We start from the raw sequence: 14,896 nt of genomic DNA, 5'->3' as shown, positions 1-14,896 counted from the left end.
CATTCAGCATCCCAAACACCGCTGGGCAGCCCCACAGTCTAACGTCCCTCCCTCCTGCTGCCATCACAAGTCCTTGGTCCTTTTGCTAAATCCAGACTGTGCCTCTTCCCTGGCTGTGCGTCTCCACCTGCCTCTGCCCCTCTGCCCTTCACTCAGCCCCACACCCATCCCCCCATATTTACTGAGCACTCGCTGTGTCTGGGCCCGTCCCGGGCACTGGGAATACAGCTGAGATCAGGACAGATGAGGTCCCAGTCCTCCCGGAGTCCACATTCCCGTGAGAGAGGCAGACGAGAGACCAGGCAGCGATGAGAGTTTTGCGGAAAATAAAAGTCGGTGGATGTGCCAGGGAACCAAGGGGGCTCAGTTGTGAGGAGCCCCCAGTCTCGCGGTACAGCCTGGACTGAAACCCATCCCCAGCCCGATCCAAGGGTCCTCCAGCATCCCAGCGCCCTGTGGTCACCCCCACAGTCTAACCACACCCCTTCCTGCTGCGACCACGGGCCCTTGATGGTCCTTGACGAACACCGAGATGTCTTCTCTTTTGCACCTGCCCGTTTAGGTCATTCCATCACTGAACAGATGGATATTTATTCCCTCTCTGTCGCTCTCCTCTGTCTCACTTTGTCTCTCAGCACTTTGATCTCCCCCAGGGTCTCTGTGTCCCTCTCTGCTCACCCCCAGCTGCCCCAGGACCCTGTCTTGTGGGCTGTTGTGGGTCCTCCTTTCCTCTGGGCTCCCTCCCTGCCCTTGGCTGGTTGAGGGTCAGAAGGGGAGTGAGTGGTCAGGGGCCAGATCACATGGAGCTGGGCACAAGGTGGGTTTCCTTCTAATTGCGGGAGGAGCTAGCGGTCTGATCTTCATCTGAGGAATGGAGGCTCCTGAAAGGAGAACTGGGGCGAGCTCCTGTGGGGCTGTGGGAGGGGGAGGAGCCTTCTGCAGCCTGTGGGTGGCCTGGTCTAGGTCACCAGCAGTCCAGGTGGGAGAAAAGGTGAGACTGGGGATTATAATATTTCCCTCCAATACACTTAAAAAAAACTTGAGGTGCAATTTATATACAATGAAATGCACATCAGTTTGATGGATTTCGACAAATGCTTCCTCTCATGTACTCACTGTGCTTATCAAAATATGGAACATTTGCTCCACCTGAAACTTCCGTCATGCTCCTTTTCAGTCAACACCCCCTCTCCACGCCAGGCAACTACTTTTCTGATGTTTTAAAAAAGTTGAGATCTAATTCATATACCATAAAAGTCACTATTTTAAACTATACAATTCAGGGGCCGGCCCTGCGGCAGAGTGCTTAAGTTCGCACGCTCTGCTTCGGTGGCCCAGGGTTTCGCCGGTTTGGATCCTGGGTGTGGACATGGCACCGCTCATCAGGCCACGCTGAGGCGGCGTCCCACATGCCACAACCAGAAGGACCCACAAATCAGAATATACAACTACATACTGGGGGTTACGAGGAGAAGAAGAAGAAAAAAAAAAGAAAGAGAAGATTGGCTGCAGATGTTAGCTCAGGTGCCAATGTTTAAAAAGAAAAAAAAAAGTATACCATTCAGCAGTGTTACTGAGTTGTATACATTAAAATAACATATTAAACCTGACTGAATTGCGTACTTTCAAATATCGTACAATATGATTTTTATGAAAAGATTTTGAAGATGTTTTGAAGATCAAAAAAGATATATGATCTTTTCATAAAAGATCATATGAAGATACTTTATGGTGTAGCATCCAGCACCACTAATTCCAGCAGATTTTCACCACCCCAAAAAGAAACCCTATACCCGTTAAGCAGCCTCTCTCCATTCTCTACCCACTCCAGCCCCTGACAGGCATTTTCTGATTAAAAAAACTTCTGTTGCTGTTCGAACTTTCTAACTGTACGGTCTGATATGTTTTCCGACACCAGCAAGCAGTTAACTCCATTCTGACACTCTCTACCTGGAGACAGTGTCAGATCCCACAGGTTAGGGGCTCGGTCCCACAGGACTCCCCACTTCAGACGCCAATTGCAAGTCCAGGTTGTCACCAGTGTTGTAAATTGGAGGTTCCCATGTCCCCCTCCCTGGGTTCAATTAATTTGCTAGAGGGGCTCACAGAACTAAGGAAAACACTTACTTACTAGATTACCAGTTAATTATAAAAAGATATTAAAGGATATGAACGAACAGCTAGTTGAAGAGATGTCTGGCGTCCAGAGGGGTCCCCAACCTAGGAGCTTCTGTCCCTGGGCAGTTTGGGGTGCACCCGCTCCGGGCATGGGTGTGTGTTCTGGTTCACTACCCTTGAAGCTGTTGGAACCCCCTTCCCTTTGGATTTTGGTGAAGGCTTCATTCCATAGCCATGATTGATTAAATCATTGGCTGTTGGTGATTGATCTCAATCTCCAGCCCTTCTCACATCCCAGGAAGTCAGGGTGGAGGGGTGGGGGGCCTGAAAATTGCAACTCTGTAATCCTCATGTTGGCTCCCCTGGCAACCAGCCCATCCTTAGGCACCTAGAGGCTTTCCACAAGTCACCTCATTAACATAACAAAAGACACCTTTGTCAATCCCATTACGGGAAATTCCAAGGGTTTTAGGAGCTCTGTGCCAGGACTTGGACTAAGAGGAAAGGTATATTTCTTATTATGAATCACAACCTCACATTCAGTGTTCACTCTTTGTGACTGGCTTCTGTCACTCAGCATAATGTTTTGTGAAACGTCTATGAAGTTGTGCATGAAATGAGTTATTCCTTTTGCTCCTTTTTGATTCCTGAGTAGTATTCCATTCTCTGGCTGTGTCAGTCTCTTCTTTTACAGCTCGATAGACATTTGAGTGGTTTCCCATTTGGGACTAGTATGGAAAATAATGCTGCCATGACTTTTTCTGGACAAGTCTTCTTGTGGGTGTATGTTTTCATTTCTCTTGGATAAATACGTGAAAGTGGAATTGCTGGATCAATTTGTAAGATTAAAGTAGCTCAGCTTTACAGAAAATAGCCAAGCAGTTCTTCAAAGCGATTGCACCATTTTGTTTCCACCAGCAGGATGTGGGAATTCCAGTTACTTCACAACCTCAGCAACATCTGTGACCTCAGTCTTTTTCACTGTAGCCATTTTGGTGGGCATAGAGTGATATCTGGTTGTGGCTTTGATTTGTGTTTTCCCAATGACAAATAGTGTTGAGTATTTTTTTTGTGAGCTTATTGGCCATTTGTATATCTTTTGTGAAGTGTCTCTTCCAGCTATTTTGTTACTGAGTTGAAGGAATCTTACATGTTCTGGATATAAGTTCTTTGCCAGCTATATGTTTTACAAATACTTCCTAGCAGACCGTGGCTAGTACTTTCCTTAACTTAATGATGTTTTTTGAAGAGGAGAATTTTAAAATTTTGATCAAATCTAATTCATCGATTTTCTATTTCATGGTTTTTGCTTTCTGTGTCCTGTCTAAGAAACTTTTGCCTACTCCCAGGTCAAGAAAATCTCTCTCTCTCTCTCTTTTTTTTTTTAGGAGCTTTATACTTTTGCTTTTCACACTTAAGACTATGGTGTAGCTCAGATTAATTTTTGTATATTGTGTGAGGGAGAGATTGATTTTTTTTTAACGTAGACATCCAGTTGTTCAAGCATAATTTATTGAAAAGATTTTCCTGTTGACTGACTTTGGCACTTTTGTCAAAAAAACCAATTGACCGTAAACTTTTGGTGAATTTCTGAACTGGCTATTCTATGCCACCCATCTATTTGTTAGTCCTTATCCAATACCACGCTGTCTTGATTACTGTAGGGTTATAATAAGTCTTGAAGTCAGGTGACATAAGTTCGCCAACTGGCTTTTTCTTTTCAAGATTGTTTTGACAATTCTAGGTCTTTTGAGTTTCCGTATAAACTTTGGTTCAGCTTGTCAATTTCTAAAAAAAAAAAAAAAACCGTCCTTCTGGAATTTTGGTTGGGATTGCCATGGATCTAAAGATTAGTTTGAGAATTGACATCTTAACAATACGGAGTCTTCCAATCCATGAACATGGTATATTTCACTGTTGACTTGGGTCTTCTTTAATATCTCCCAGCAGTGTTTTGTAGTTTCCAGCAGGACAATTATCTGAAAGAAGAGGTGACAGGATTTATGGGTGGATTGGACGCGGAGGGTGAGGAATAAAGAGGGGAGGGCAAGCCTGAGCGTCCAGATTTCTGTCTGAGTCACTGGGTGTAGATGCCAAAGAACGCAACTTGCTCCAGAGGAGCTAGCTCAGAAGAGGAAGGGCCCAGATTAGACTCCGGGGCCAAGTGCATGACCTTTGAAACCCACCTCTCCACACCCTTCCACTCTGGGGGGGACTCTGGGCCCGAGAGCAAATTGGTGCCAAAGTTCCAGGAGGAGGGGATATAGAGGAGGTATGAGGCAGCTTCTCCCATAGGCCTGCAAGAACCTATTCTCCTTTGTCTCGTCCTGCATGGCCAACTTTCCTCCCCTGCTCTGGTGGGCCAGGAGGGTCTGCTACAGAACTGGGTTCTCCCATCAGCAGCCTCCTGACTGGTCACTGAGGGTCAGACGGCCCCTCCCTCCCTCCCTGTCACCCCGACTCTTCAAGCTAATGAGACCTGCTCTGATTCCCTAGCCAGGCTGCTGGCCTTAATCTCTCCTAGCAGGGGGTTTGGGGGCAGGTGGAGAAAGAAAGGGGCCCTTATGGTGAGACACAATGACCCGGCCACGAGGCGGGATTACCACGATCTCACGCAAGTATGTGTGTGCGCGCGTGTGGGTGTGCAGGTTTGGGTGTATGGGGAAGTGGAACAGACCCATGTGGGGACCAGGAGCTCAGGGAGATATTAATATCCAGAGACAGAGGCACAGAGAGAGGGACAGAGGGAGGTGGGGACAAGGGCAATCAGAGGTACAGACCAAGAGAGGTGCCAAGATGGGGAGAAAGACAGAAACGAGGGGAAAGCTGGAGAGAAAGAAAGCAAGCATCAGAGGAAGAGGCGGGGAAATGAGAACAGGAATGGAGGCTCCTCAGAGGTTGACTAAAGAAGGACAGACGTCCTGAGGGGAGGCGAACAGACAGGGAGATGGGGACAGAGAGACACAGAGTCTGGGAGAGACAGAGACAGTGAGAGACACAGATAGCAAGACCAAAACAGAGACAGAGAGCGAGAGAGGGGCACACAGGCAAACTGGCAGAGGTGGCAGAGTCTGAGGCCCAAAGAAAAGAGAGACTGAGGCACAGAGACCCCAAACAAAGACCAGTGGCGTGGAGGGAGGGAGAGAGAGCGCGGAGGGGAAGAAGAAGTGGGAGAAATTGATGTCTGACGCTGCAGACACGGGAAGGTCAGAGACGAGCGTGATAGAGGCTGAGACAGAGAAAGAAAAAAGGGAAACTGAGGCAGAAAACGAGAATAATAGGGCAGTGCAGGGACGAACTAGTTGGCAGACAGCTGGGAAGAGACACGGGGACCCAGGGAAAGGATCCAGAAAGTCTTGCGCCCCTCGTTTTTCAAATGATCTCTCAGAACACCCAGAATTTCCCTCTTGGACAAGACAGCAGCCAAAGCTGGAGGGACACCAGTCAGACCTCAGGAAGAACTTCCCTGAGGTGTGGGGCCTTCTGGTCACAGGCAGGAGTGGGGCCTCCCCTCTCAATCGGCCCTAATTGCCAAGATGTCACGGAGGCGAGAGGAGGGGATTAGGCAGACGGTGCACCTCCCCCTCCAGCCAATGTCACCTCCTGGCGCCCAGTCGGGTCCCCCACCCGGGGCAGGATTACCCTCCCAGATCCAGGCCACGGCAAATGACATCACTCCCAGCCGGGGCTTAAAATCTCCCCATGTGAGGGGACCGGTTTCCTCCAGCCTCTGCCATCTGACGACTCAGTCCAGGACCTGGGCTCCATCCGTCCTTTCTGAAGGCGAGTGTCATGGGCAGGAGAGGCAGAGGGGACGGAGGAAGGGGCAGCGAGAGAGCCGAGAGGGTGGGCAGAAGTGGGTTCATTTGATTCGTGGCTGTGTTTTCCGTGTGTGGCGCGGGCTCCGATAAGAAGGAGTGTGCGATGTTTGTTGAATAACTATACGTGGAACAGAAGAAGGTCCATCCTGATGTGCGGGGAAACGGGCCAGCCTGTGGCTGCAGCAGGAGGGCATGAGGGTAGACAGCCGGGGGGACCAGCCCGCGGTGTGGGGGCACTGGAGGATTCGGGGGTGGCTTGTTGGTGAGGTGACATGATGGAGCTTTCTCGGCCTCCAGGGCAGGGGCTCCCACCCTTGTTCAAGACGGCCCCCTGGCACCTCTCTCTGCAGTATTTTCTTTAAAACTCTTAGCCCTGCGGGAAACTTTCTCTTCATTTGTTCTTTTATTTGCTTATTGCCTGTCTCCCCACTTGAGTGCCTGGCATGTGGTTGGGATGCCTCGATATTGGTTGAATAAATGTTGAATGACAGAAATAGGACCAGAGACTCACACAGAGGACCTGGGCTTTGTTTTTGTTTTTGTTTTTTGAGGAAGATTGGCCCTGAGTAACATCTGTGCCCATCTTCCTCTACTTTATATGTGGGATGCCTACCACAGCATGGCGTGCCAAGCGGTGCCATGTCTGCACCCGGGATCTGAACCAGCGAACCCCGGGCCCCCAAAGTGGAATGTGCTAACTTAAGCTTTGCCACCAGGCTGGCCCAAGGACCTGGGTTTCGAGGCTTCACCGAGAGGGAGGGAGGGTAGATGGTGCCCAAGGAGGCTGGGAACATGGCCGTTTGAGCTTCACAGTGCTGGTGACTTGATTACTTGGGGACCTCACTGCCCCCATGTAATAGTGGGCACGTGCACCCTAGCTCCTTGTCCCACCAGGTGGCAGAGCCCGCGGGGGCTGCAGAGACCCCACAAAGGAGGGCGATGGATGTGGCTGAGCTGGGGGAATCTTGTCAAGGGCTGATGTGGGGCCTCGTGAGGCTGGGTTTAAAGCCTGCTTTTTTCCCACTGTGTGGCCTTGGGCCCTTCACATGACCTCTCTGAGCCTCAGTGTCTTCATCTGAGACAATGACAAGCTGCTGCTATGATCCAGTCCCATGAGCCGAGGGAAGCCCGTGTCACAAGCCTGGTCTGCAATGAGTGCAGGGGAGGGGGCTGGCCTCATCCTGCTTTGGGGAATCCCAGGTAGATTGTGGGAGTCAAGGGTGGGGCTCTGGGGCCCTAGAGATCCGGGTTCTATTCCTGACTGTGCCACTTGCCCCTTGTGTGACCGCGGGAATGGACAGAACCCCTCTCAGCCCCAGCTTCCTCCTCTGAGAAATGGACATCTGAGCTCCGGGGGGGCTGTGGGGAGCATCCTAAGGGGCCGTGCGGCTTGGTGGTCAGGACGGCAGAGGCTGCGGGGGCAGGTGCTGGCTCAGCCTTGGCTCTGCCGCTGACTGGTGGACAGGACCGGGGGCTCTACTTCTCTGAGCCTCGGTTTCCTGCTCTGTGAAGTGGGCATGGTAACAGGACCCACCTCGTAGGGAATTTTCACTGGATTATTGCTCCCCGAGATCTTATTCCCAAGGCCCTGGGTGCAGTGTCTGAGCCCCTGGGAACCCCAGCTGCAGGCCTTAGGGTTATCAGCCTTCTGACCTGGGGCGGGCACCCTCCTCCCCACCTTTAGGCTTGGTTTCCCATCTGTAGAATGGGGTTATCTCCGCGACTGCCCACAGGGTGGGTGTGAGCCCTCAGACCTCACCAGTCGGAGCACCTGCTCAGGTGGGAATCTGGACCCAGTGGATGCTGGACACCAGGAGCCCTGAGCCCCAGACTCGTCCCACAGGGTGGTCCCCAGGGCAGGGACGTTGGTCTCTCCTGCCCCCTCCTCTGGGATCATGAAGCATCCTTACGTTGAGATTCACCCAGCAGGACGACGACAGGGTTGCTGTCAGGCTAGTTGTAAATTCTCGATGGAAGGTAGACATTGTAGCTGTTGTCTGTGCTCCTTGATTTCGGACACGTGAAGCCTTCGGCTGAGTGTCTGCAGAGGGAAGAAGTCCTGGAGGTCTGATATCATCAGCTGCCTGGTTTGTCGCCAAACCCAGAGAAAGGTTTCAATGGGTGTCCCATAATTTGTTTTTTGTTATTATTCTTTTGTGACATCTTGTGCACAAATCACTTACTGGATGTCTGAGGAATAGGCCACACCCTCAGTCCTGGAGGTCATGATCATTATCAGCTGCTTGATCTTGGGTGAGAACTCAGATTTCCTATCTGTGGGATGGGAGCATCCGAGGGAGAGAATTCTAGGCTTTCCTGGAAGGCCAGCTGCTTAGCAGGATCAAGGGGCCTGGATTCGATGGTGAACACAATGGAAGTGGACGCTTTTGTCCCAGGCCCTGCGAATTGTCCCTAACAGGGCAAGTTCACACGTCTCTCTGTTTCCGCTCTGTGTGGAGGTTCTGATGAAACATCATCGCTCCTTGGATGATGGAGACGGAGAGGACAGAGGGAACCCAAGCCGTGGGGCTGGGAGAACAGGCCCTTCAGGAATTTTCCAGAGTTGGAGTCCCGGGTCCCTACCGCAGGCTGCATGTGATCCTGGGCAAGTCACTGCGCACGAGCCTGACGATGCTCTTATCTGTAAAACCGGAGCATAACAGGACTGTAGCGACATTCTGCGTAGAGAAGGCTTCTGTGCTAGTTATCTATGGCTGTGTAACATATTACCCTCAAACTTAGCATCTTAAAACTGTAAATGTTTATGATGTTACACTGTTTCTGAGGGACAAGAGTCCGGGGGCAGCTCCACGGGATGCTTCTGGCTCAGGCTTTCTCATGCTTGCAGTCAGATGTTAACTGAGGTCGGAGAACCAGTTTTCATGGTGTCTTCCTCCCATGGCTGCTGGCAGGAGGCGTCTGGTCCTCGCCACACACAGACCTCTCGACAGGACTGCCCGAGCAGCCTCCTAACATGGCATCTGGCTTTCCTTGGAGCAAGTGCGAGCCCTGGAAGCCACACTCTCGTGTCTGCAATATCCTATGGGTTGCACCCATCGGCCCTGCTCAGTGACAACATGAGGGTGGGAAAACCAGGATGAAGGTTATAGGCCACCACTGAGGAAGCCAGTTGATTCTTAGCATTTAAAGTTGTTGCTTTTGCTTCTGTTATTGTTATCAGCATGGAATCTTTCCATGACCTTCCTATGAAGTCCTATAATCTTAGTTATTTTCTCCCTTGATCACTCTGCTCCAGTCACACCGGACGCCTTGTTTCTGTTCCAACAAGACAGAACGTTCCAGCCTCCAGGTCTTTGCACCTGCCGTTCCCTCTGCCTGGAAGCTGGGCCCCACACCTTCCCTTGGCTGATACGGAGTCCCTTCACTTTGCAGCTCCACAGTCACCTCCTTCCAGAGAGGTCTTCCCTGGTCATTCATCTCAATTAGATGCCTCATCCTCACCCCAAACCCCATCGCTCTCAGATTACCCCGTTTAATTTTCCTCGGACCTCTTGAAACTTGCTGAAAGCATTTTGATTTTCTAAGAAACTCTCTTTCCTCGTTCGCCATCCATTTCTCTGACTGGAACCTGGAAGTTCAACCCCATGAGAACAGAGAGGCTGTGTGTCTTATGTCTTGCCATATCCCTCGTTCCTAGAGCGCGCTGACTCTCAAAAAATATTTATTGAATGGACAGTGGAATCAATTGATAATAACTAGAGCTCTCGCTCTCAAGTGAGGGATGAGAGGGACGGGGAAGGGAGAGAAGGAAGGGGTGGGAGCTAAAGTAAATGGCATTCACTTTTTATTCATTTACTTATTTTTCAAGTATTTATTGGGGGTGCTGGGGACCCAACAGGGACTGGGGAGACAAAACAAGTAAACTTATAAATATGTCGTATTTAATGCACGTGATGTCCTGAAGAACAGGAGAGAGAAAGTGTGTGTGTGTGAAATGCAGTCCAGGGTGTGGGACGGCTCCCGGGAAGTGATGTTTGAGCTGTGACCTGGAGGAGGAGACGGGCGAGCTGCTGAGAGGGGGCTTCTGACGGGAGGCGCCATTCCTGGCCTGGGGAACAGCTAACGCCAGTTTCTGGAGGGGCTGATAGGTTTCCTGAGGCCACAGGAATGAGGGCAATAGGGAGCCCCCAGAAAGGTTCTCCTGTTTTTTTTTTTTTTCTAGATCTTACTATTGTTCTTGTTTTTGAAAAGATAACACACACACACAGTTAAAAAATAATCCAGACTGTAAAAACAAGGTATGGATACAGCACACCTCCTCAGAGACAGCCAGTTTAACCATGTCTGGTGTCCTAAATGGAAATTTTCCATGCATATACAAGTGTATATATAAATGCTTATATACATGTGTATAATGTATATTATATATTTTTAAAACAAGGTAGTGATTACATATATATAATATATGTTATATATTTATATATACTTACGTATTATATGAATGTATGTTACATATTATATAAATGTGTACACATTATTACATGTTACATATTATATTGCATTAATATGTAACATGTAATATTTATATTATATAAATTATTTATTATATAATTATATTATATATATATTATATAAATACATAACATATATTTATATATAATATAAAATATATATTAAACATATTTGTTATATAACATATATAAAATATGCATTATATTAAATATATTTCTGTTATATATTTATATATAATATATAAAGCATATATTATATAAATGTATATTTATATATAAAATACATTATATGCAAATATATTAAATATATATGTAATCACTACCTGGTTTTAAAAATTACAAATGGTAGCATGCTATGCACACTGCTTTGCACCGTAGTTTTTCCTTTGAATATATGCAATATGTATTGTATATGTACATATTATGTGATATGCATTATTTATAATGTGGTAATATATGATATCTAATACACACGTACGCACGCCACACACCTTTGTTGTCAAAGTGTGATTTAAAAATATTTAGGGCCAGCCCAGTGGTGCAGCGGTTAAGTGCACACGTTTCCCTTCGGCAGCCTGGGGTTTGCTGGTTCGGATCCCGGGTGTGGACATGGCACCGCTTGGCAAGCCATGCTGTGGCAGGCGTCCCACATATAAAGTAGAGGAAGATGGGCACGGATGTTAGCTCAGGGCCAGTCTTCCTCAGCAAAAAGAGGAGGATTGGCAGCAGATGTTAGCTCAGGGCTAATCTTCCTCAAAAAAAAAAAATATATATATATTTAAAAACCTGACTTTCAGACACATATATAAAAAGCACAAGTCAAAGATTTATTTAAGCCATTAAATGAGGGGACCAGCTATTTCACAGGGGAGTTCAGAGGCTGCCCTGTGGCCGAGTGGTTAAGTTCACGTGCTCTGCTTTGGCGGCCGGAGTTCGCCAGTTCGGATGGTAGGCACGGACCTACACACCGCTCATCAGACCACGCTGTGGTGGCGTCCCACATAGAAGAATGAGAAGGACCTACAACCAGGATGCACGACTACGTACTGGGGGGCTTTGGGGAGGAAAAAAAAGGGGAGTTCAAGGAGCAGAGATTAATACCGTTGTTCAGGAAAGGTGAACTGAAAAAACTTTGCCAGGTTAGATGGGAAACTGGCTTAAGCCCTACAGGGTAACGAAACTATACCCTTTGAATTTAGTGGGATCATTGGCAATCAAACTTCTAGAAGTTACCATTTACTTTGTCAGAGTCTGAACCCTAATCAATAATGAATGATTAATCCAACAAAGGTACAGTCCTCTAAAAAATGAAATGATCCTTGGGTGGGTCTGTAGGGCAAGGCTCCAGGAGGACTTGAAAATGACAGGCTGTCATCTTTTTTGTCTTATTGCCAAGCTTAGGATAATTTTTCTTAACTATATACTAGAGATCTTTTAAAATTAATTCATAGAGAGCAGCCTCCTACTTTTTAATGACTGTATAGTATTCCCTTGTGTGGATGTGCCATAACCTACTTAATAGAACTTACTGAATTTACACAATTTACATAATTTGTTTAATATGCCTACTTTGGTGGACATATAGGCTGCTTCCACATTATGGTGATTATAAATGTGCTTCATTAAAAAAGAAACATCTTGTGGGCCAGCCCAGTGGTGTAGTGGTTAAGTTCACGCACTCTGTTTTGGTGGCCCGGGGTTCCCCGGTTTGGATCCCGGGTGCAGACCACTTATCCAGCCATGCTGTGGCAGGCATCCCATATATAAAAAATAGAGGAAAATAGATGGGCTCAGGGCCAATCTTCCTCAAGAAAAAAATAGGAAAAAAGAAACATCTGCTTGCAAATAACAATGATCTCCAACGATTGCATAGGACTTACTATGTATCAGGTACTATTTTGAGCACCTGATGCACATTAATGCATTTAACCCTCACAACAACCCGAAGATGTAAATGCTGTTTTCATTCTCATTTTCTGACGAGGTTACTGAAGCACCGTGAAGGCGAATTACTGGGACAAAGAAAAGATGGCATTTTTCTTTGATAAACATTTCCAATTTGTTCTGATCCTCGCTACCCCTGACCTGACACGGGAGTGCTGGTTTCTCCACGCTGAGGCCAGCACTGGAGTCAACAAATCTCTTTTATCTTTGCCAACCTGATGGGTCAAAAATGGTCATGGAAGATCATCAGTCACTGTCTTTTTTTTTTTTTTTTTTTTTGGTGAGGAAGATTGGCCCTGAGCTAACATCTGTTGCCAATCTTCCTGTTTTTGCTTGAGGAAGATTGTCACCGAGCTAAAATCTATGCCAATCTTACTCTATTTTGTTTGTGGGATGCCATCTCAGCATGGCTTGATGAGTGGTGTGTCGGTCCATGCCCAGGATCCCAACCCGTAAACCCTGGGCCACCGAAGCAGAGCGTGCAAATTTAACCACTACACCACCGGGCTGGCCTCTCACTGTCATTTAAATGTGACTCTCCCTTAGGGTGACCAACCATCCTGGTTTGTCTGAGCTCTTCCAGTTTTGGGGCTGAAAGTCCCATATCCCCAGAAACCTCCGTCCCAGGCAGATGGGGACAGCCAGTCACCCTACTCTGCCGGATTCTGCGTGAAGCTGAACATCTCTTCCAGGGTCATAGAAAGAAAAGATCTTGGAGAGGGAGTGACAGGATAAGATCTTTTAGATGACAGGGGAGGAAGAGGTGCTCCCATTTAGGATGCCCCTTACAGCTTCAGCTCTCTGCTTTACAGACAGATTCTCAAGGAAGCCTTGACAGCCTTAAGCAGAGGGTCATTTTATAGGTGGGGAAACTGAGGCACAGAGAGGTGAGATAAATTGCCCGACGTCACATACCAAGGAGAGACCGAGGCAGGATTTGAACCTGCGCCTGCCTGTCACGGCGTGATGAGTAATTGGGAGAGTTTGAGCATCACCCCCTCTTCTCTTACAGGCCCGCTGACCTGGGCCCCAGGGTCCCCGAAGATCATGATGGCGTATATGAACCCGGGGCCCCACTATTCTGTCAACGCCTTGGCCCTGAGTGCCCCCAGTGTGGATTTGATGCACCAGGCTGTGTCCTACCCGAGTGAGTACAATCCTTCTCCTCGCCACCCAGGCTGGCTCCCATCTGCTGGGGGCCTCTGGGGTCCCTCGCCCTCAGGAATAAGATGCGCCCTTACAGGGATGACATTAGGGCCATACCCCAGCCTACATGGCCATCGGCCAGTGCAAAACGCTGCTCTGTGTCAGGGATGCGGGAAAGCAGACGGACATTCACAGACATTTTGGATAGCGCTTCCCTCTGGGGTGACAGGGGGACAGGCAATCTGGAAGGCAGACCCAGATGAAGTGTCATCTGTCAGGAGTGCACTATTTCTAAGAGAAGTGAGCCCTCAGTTTTTGGTGGCATTATTCTTTAGCTGTTATTTTTGCTTAAGTCGAACGTGATGGACCTGTCGCTTGGATAGGTTAGAAACGGTGAAATACCTTCAATGTCATGTTTCAACCGACCATGTCTTAGTGCATAAGAAATTTCGGGAAGGGGATGAAAAGCAAGCCCACACACCTCCTTATGGGGCTGAAGCTGGTTCTCCTCAGGGTGAGGCCTGAGCCCCATCGTGACAGGCAAAGAGGGACCCATTCCCCAGGGGAACGGAGTAAGGTCCGGAAGGTCAGGGAATAGGTGCACCCTTGGTTTTGGCAGATAAACACCCCGAAAAGGCTTCTCCATGCCCATGCCCCTCAGGGCCTCACACCAGCAGAAGAAGAGAACAGGAGGCCCAGGTCACCCTGAGGGTCCCATTTTCCTGCCCCCACCCCAGGCGCCCCGAGAAAGCAACGGCGGGAACGGACCACCTTCACCCGGAGCCAACTGGAGGAGCTGGAAGCCCTGTTTGCCAAGACTCAGTACCCGGACGTGTACGCCCGCGAGGAGGTGGCTCTGAAGATCAATCTGCCTGAGTCCAGGGTTCAGGTGGGATGTTCTTGTCCTCAGGCCCCTCCTGGCCCTTCCTGGGACTCAGAGTGAAGGGAGGAGAGAGGGGTGACAGAGTAACAGCCAAAGTCATAAAGGGCCCTAATAACCCCTCACCCCCATTGTTTCACCGGCCTCCTCTCTTCCACTCCCACCCCTTCTCACTCCACTCCAGCCACACTGGCCCCTCCTTCTTCTTGTAACGTGCCCGCCAAGCCCACTCCTGCATCAGGACATTTGCACTTTCTGTTCCCTCTACCTGGAGCGTTCCCCATCCCCTTGTGCGGGTCAACCGGTCAAGCCACCTCGTCGGTCAATGAGATGCACACTGGCTGTCCCCCTTAAAGTTGCCATCTTCCCCCGTCTCAGCTCTACTGCTCCCCCACCCTGATCCGTAGGTTCTTCCATAGCATTTACCACCTTTAAAAATACAGTGTGTTTTACTTACTTGCTGTTTATTTGTAATCTGTCTCCTTCAACTGGAATGCCAGCTCTGCAGATGTATC

Source organism: Equus quagga, chromosome 13 (assembly GCF_021613505.1).
Source record: "Equus quagga isolate Etosha38 chromosome 13, UCLA_HA_Equagga_1.0, whole genome shotgun sequence".
Classification (NCBI taxonomy): domain Eukaryota; kingdom Metazoa; phylum Chordata; class Mammalia; order Perissodactyla; family Equidae; genus Equus; species Equus quagga.
The sequence above is the reverse complement of the archived record's forward strand: the minus strand, read 5'-3'. Positions refer to the sequence as shown.